Genomic DNA, 6,222 nt, shown 5'->3' on the forward strand with positions numbered 1-6,222 from the left:
TCACCTGCGCAGTGTAGCAGAGTAAAATAAAATAAAAAAGTATTTTATCAAATACTATAGAAAGAAATATTAAAAATCAAAGTATACAAATTTATTTTCCTAAAAAATTATTTGGGAAAATATCAAATAGCCAAAGTACTAATTTAATTACTAATTTATGAACATCTTCATTCAGTTTTAAATACAAATAATGTAACTTAAAAGAATTTGGTTATATATTGTAACAACTACATGTTATTTTTTTATTTTTTTTTGATAACACTACTTGTTATTTTTTAGTATTGATAAATTTTTAAATGCCTTTTGGAAGTTTAATTTGAGTTATCAGCAAGTCCTTTTAATATTTTGCCCGTGACTTAAAGGCTGAAATCATAATCAAATTCTTACTCTATTTCTCATTTTAATCTAAATACAGGTTCACTTATTTAATTGTTAAGTTTTGATAATACTATTTCTCATAGGGAAGAGTTTTGTATGAGATGTTCAGCTCTCAAAGCAAAACCAAGATATTTGTTGAAAAAGTGTGAATGAATAAAGTTTTATATTGGTTAAAAATAAATCAAGTGAGCACAATATAAGTAAAGGAACTCATATCCCTAATCACTTAATACCTTAATATTTTAGGATAAATTATAGTATGTGAGTTCATTTATTGTTATTTATCATTTAGCTAATTGACGACGATATCTTCCCGTGAGTTCTCCCCTTGCCTTAGGACAAAAGTGTGTGCAAGTAATATCTTATAATTTATCCTGTAGTGGACTGGAGAGTGAAAATGAGCTATAATGAGTTCAATTGAACAAATATGGATGTAGCTTTTTAAATAATTAAAAAAAATATTGTTATTAATAGTTATGACAATTTACATTATGAACTTGCTAAATAAAACAATGAGAATAATGATCCATATAATATATTTATTTAATTTACATATTCATTTATTCCTTATACAAATTAATTAACACTTACTTATAAAATTATAACTTTACTTCCAAATTTGAATAATAAGATGTCATGAAAATATATTTTTATAAATTCGTTACACATAAAAAATCCACACCATTATAGATTCAGAATCATAATTTTATGTAGGATCACATATTCACGCAATATCTTCAAGCGACTAGAACTTAAATTAAATTTCATTATTTTTTAAGTACTCTAACATATTTACTCACAGTTACTAAATATACATATAAGTCCATATTTAGTATAAATCTTTAAGAGAAAATCACTACATTTAAAAAAAATAATTAAAATTTTAATTATAAACTTATTTAAATACAAAATAAAAAAACCACAATACACAAAATCAATCACCTTCCAAGCTATGACTGAATTAATTAATTCGTCTTTTTTTTTTTGAGATATTTCAATAGATTCATCCTTTCGCGATTAATTCGATTCGAGGCGGATTTAAAAATTAAAACTTTAAATTTTCCTTAAAGGCGTTACTGGAGATCATGAGGATCGAACACATAATCTTATCCTTACGTGTTCAGTTTCATGAGACCAACTAAGCTATCATTATTTTATTTAAGGGTTTTATAATTCTCATGTTGAATGAGAATTGAAATCTTATGTTATAGAGACAAAAAGCATGTGAGACCCATATATTAGAAAAAAATTATATGTAGGACCTATGTCAGCACGAAAATCGAAGGATGTGTAGGAAAATTTTAATTCTCATGTTGAATGAGTATTATAAAATCCTTTATTTAATTGCGTTAAGCATGCACCAAGACTAGAAATAATGTACTTTTCATGACTGATTGGAACAAACAAGGGGTTTCGATTCACTATACAAACAAAATGGAATACATCAATGACCTTCCTTTGCTGTGGATAGAACTTCAAGTTGTGGAATATGAATCCGACATTGTATTTTAGGTCAAAATTTGACTTACCGGTCAGCATAAAGGCATTATTGTTTTTTAAACTGTTTTCTAGACATATGTAATGATTTTTTATATATTTATTTCATTCACATGAAAATTGAGAACAGAATTTCTTTATTAAGATCCTTCTTGTTAGCAGATCTTGTGCGTCAAACGCAGTTTGATTGATGTATCCATATTATATATGTACTTTATTATTAATATAATTTTTGTTATATACTGTTTATTAATATATATGGTATCAAATACTGAACATTACATTTATAAATTATTTTATCTTTTTAACTTAAAAAAATAGAAATGCCGTTCGTCTCCCCAAAACCCAATCACATTTCTTGAGTTTTTTTCCTCCTTAAACATGACATCTTTATAAATATTGTTGCGAGATTAAAATATTGGAAATTTTCGTAATAAGAGGTTTTTTTTACTTTTGAGTATTTGTTAATTTTAGGAACATTAGCTAATGGAAGGCGCACAAATTCGATTAATTACCTACTCATATTATGCTGAAACTTAAATTTGACATTTTATCACGGGTTTAATGTTCTTATTTTTATTTTTTCTGTGCTGAAACTTAAATTTGACATTTTATCACGGGTTTAATGTTCTTATTTTTATTTTTTCTGTCACACTCACATAAAAGTGAATGAGTCTTATTAATCTTTTATCTCTCTTCTCTTTATAATAACACTCATTCACTTTTATTTGGATATGGAATCATATTTTATTTTGAACGTAAAGGGATTATGATGAATATCATATTTTATCTAAATAAAAAATACAAAACTGAAAACATTAACTTATACTACCATAATATAACAAAATTTTGCTTTATGTTTTTTTATTAGTATTCATGTTGTCACAAGAAACAGAAAATCAAACTAGTAAGTAATTATTTGAATCTTGAAATATGCGTTAAAGTGAACAAAAACTATTCGGTAAATTTAATTTATAATTGTGTTATTCGTATTGAAATTTATGTTCCATTACTTATATAATTACAAAATTTTCCATTAAATTTTGAATTTTATTTCTTTTACGTAACATAAGAGAAATGTTATTTCATACTTTCACTTCAATTTCAGGGTTTCATTTTTTCTAGTAAAATGGGTGGATAGATCGAACTATTTATTTTAGGTGTAAGAGACAAAATTTCATTTATGTAACATAAAAGAAATCAAACCCTTAAATTTTTGGCACATAAAATTTTCTATATATTCATCCCCAAAGTATCGAAGATTTGAAAGGCTCTTTGTCGTCGTTTACTTTGACTATAAAAAGGAAATAAAGGAGCGGGAAAATTAAGCTTTTTCACTTCATCTAATCTTTCTCATCTTGATAATGTATTTTCATTCCAAATGTCTATAATAGTATGTGGATCCAGGGGAAGCTCGTGGCGGAGGACCACCACCAATGAACTAAGCTATTCCAATCGTAGTAAGTGGATCTGATACCACATTTCTACCCAAAACCTTAAGGCATTGGGTTCATGGGTCCTTCCACTTATATACTCTTTACTTAGCTCATTACCAATCAATGTGGGACTCATCACACTTGAATATCTTAGCAATCTCCCCCTCAAGTGTCCAACATCGATATGCTCCCTCTCAACCGAGTACCCCAGGGCCCAAGTACTCAACCCGCCTCCTAACCAATCACCAGGCTAGCTCGAGCACAACCCAGCTCTGATACCACTGTTAGACGGGTTCAGAGGAAGCCCGTGATGTGGGACCACCATTAATGAGCTAAGTTACTCCAACCATAGCAAGTGGATCCTTGGGTTAAGATGTGGTGTCGGACTCACTTGGTGTACTTGGAGTAACTTGGCTCATTGGTGGTAGTCTCCCGCCACGGGCTTCCTCTGGACTCGCCTGACAGTGGTATCAGAGTCGGTCACAGGAACCCCAATCTGTCACAGGAACCCCGGTCGCAGAACCAAAGCTCAGATACCAAATGTTGGAAATCGACAATCACACAAATCGCAAACGAAAAGAGAAAAGAGAGAGAGAGAGAATAGACACAAAGATTTACCCTGGTTCACCCAATTTAGGCTACGTCCAGCTTGTCTGTATTATATTCACCTCACCGCCACTCGTTACAATTCACTCGATTTACAAGAAAAATATAAATAGGATTAGAAAACCCTAATAGCAGCTATTCATGGGTCTAAGCCCAAACTACTAAGAAAATTACAATAAATCAGAGGCCTACAACAGTACCTAGCCTCTACGGGACCTCAGTTCCTTTCTGCTGACCCCGACAACTAGGGACCTCATCAGCATGCGAAGCATGAGCCATACCCAACATATACAAGCAAACCTGACACTCAAAATTGGAATTCCTAATTAACAATGAAAGACCATTTAGCAATTTATTATCTACATTTAATATCGGAACAGTGACTAAAGTGTCACTCTTCCCCAAATAATTAATCAAAATGCCACGCGAATAGTACAAATTTCCAATATGCCACGTGGTGTTATTCGCTACCCATTGCCGGTCCATGTTCAGAGAAAGTCAGGACATGTGGTAGCACCCTAGTAATTCGCTAGGAGCATAGCAAACTACGTCAGGTCCATGTGGCATGACAATACCTAATTCGCTATGAGTCATAGCAAATTTCGTATACCTCTGACAAAAAAGACACATGACAGCCCCTTAGAAATTAGCTAGGGGGCACAAGGAACTTGGTCTGGGTAGTTCGCTATATGGTCCAGCGAATTTGGTTCTATATAAACCAACCACATTTCCTTTTCTAGTGCATTACCACACTCCTTCAATTTCTTTTTATATACAGTTATTTATTTCGGTTATTTCTTCCTTGTTAGCTGTTATTTTTATTTCTATTTTTGCATAATGAGTGACAGAAGGAATGATTTAATCGCCCCTGTATATTATAATAAGAGGAAATATTTTGGACCGAATGGTCAAGTTTTTGAAGGTGATGCAAAATATCCATATAATGGCGGTATCTGCGAATATATGTATATACCACCTGCCGTGTAGTATACACATTAAACCTGCAATAGTAAAATTGGAGTATTAGAAAATAATAACCCGAAAAATTTTACAATCGTACAATAAAATATAAGTTTGCTATACCTGGATCCGTATATGTCATTTGGATCAGACACGTTGGGGAGTTCAGGAGAGATAGATGGGAATCTGGTCCACGTTTATAATTGCAATAACAATGCACATCCACCCATATCAAAATGTCGCCTGTCAGTCACCTTGCATAACTCTTTGTACAAGAATATAAGAATTGTAGAACCTAATTGAAGGTACCCGTGCACCGGAAATCATCCAAAAAAAAAGTATTTTGTAGGCACAAAGTTGGAGGCGGTGTCGACAAACAACATTCCGCCTAGTATGCGAAAGATCAATGTGCGAGTGTAACTCATATAGCCAACTTTTGTGCCAGCGTTGACACCATAATCGTCAAAACGCTCAGGTAGAAAGTGAAGGCCAAACAAACCTCCAGAAAAATCATCACCAGCCTCTGGCTCAACTCCTAAGAAGTCACGAATCAACTGACGAAATGGATGTCGTCTGTGGCGTGCCGAGATAACCTCACCATCTGTGGGCAAACCCAATAGATGATGTACATCATCCAAGGTGATGGTAACCTCACCCATGGTCATATGAAATGTACGTGTCTCTGGGCGCCATCGCTCGATAAGCGCTGACACAATCCCATGGTCGATCTGAAATAAAAAATGGTATGATGTCATCGATCAATATATTACAATCACAACACCATAATACAAGGTTATACAATAAGAGTATACTTGCCTTATGGTTGCACAGGCACACAATGTGATAGAAACCAGCTTGCATCAGCCACGACTGGATCTCCTCAGGTATATCCGTGTGATCATGTCTCGCCGCATGTCTAACATTAATTACATGATCCTACACGTTTGAAGCCTCACAGGTATTCCACACATGTGTAGATATATGTTTCTCCTCTAATTTCAAAAGAGAATGGTCGAAGGGACCGGGGTCAATCACTCTCCACGGAGACCCAGGACGTGGGACATCTTCATACTCCACGAATCTATTTAGAAGAATAATTAAATGATATTAACCTTTATTTTATTTATAATTAATAACCTATACAGTGGAAATAACATGTATTAACAGTAATAATAATATTAAAATAAAAAATGTAAAACGTAACTTGTATTATAAATTTAAGGGTTTGATGTTTGTCATTTTAAATGACATAACTTATGTCATTTTAGGAGAGAGAAAGACATAAGGAATGGAAATCATAGGGACAAAGTGGGTGGCTTTTTTTTAATTTAGATTTTAAATAAAA

The sequence above is a fragment of the Gastrolobium bilobum genome, unplaced genomic scaffold (assembly GCF_033153095.1).
Source record: "Gastrolobium bilobum isolate Gb01-03AN ecotype WA unplaced genomic scaffold, APGP_CSIRO_Gbil_v1 utg16824, whole genome shotgun sequence".
Taxonomy (NCBI): Eukaryota; Viridiplantae; Streptophyta; class Magnoliopsida; order Fabales; family Fabaceae; genus Gastrolobium; species Gastrolobium bilobum.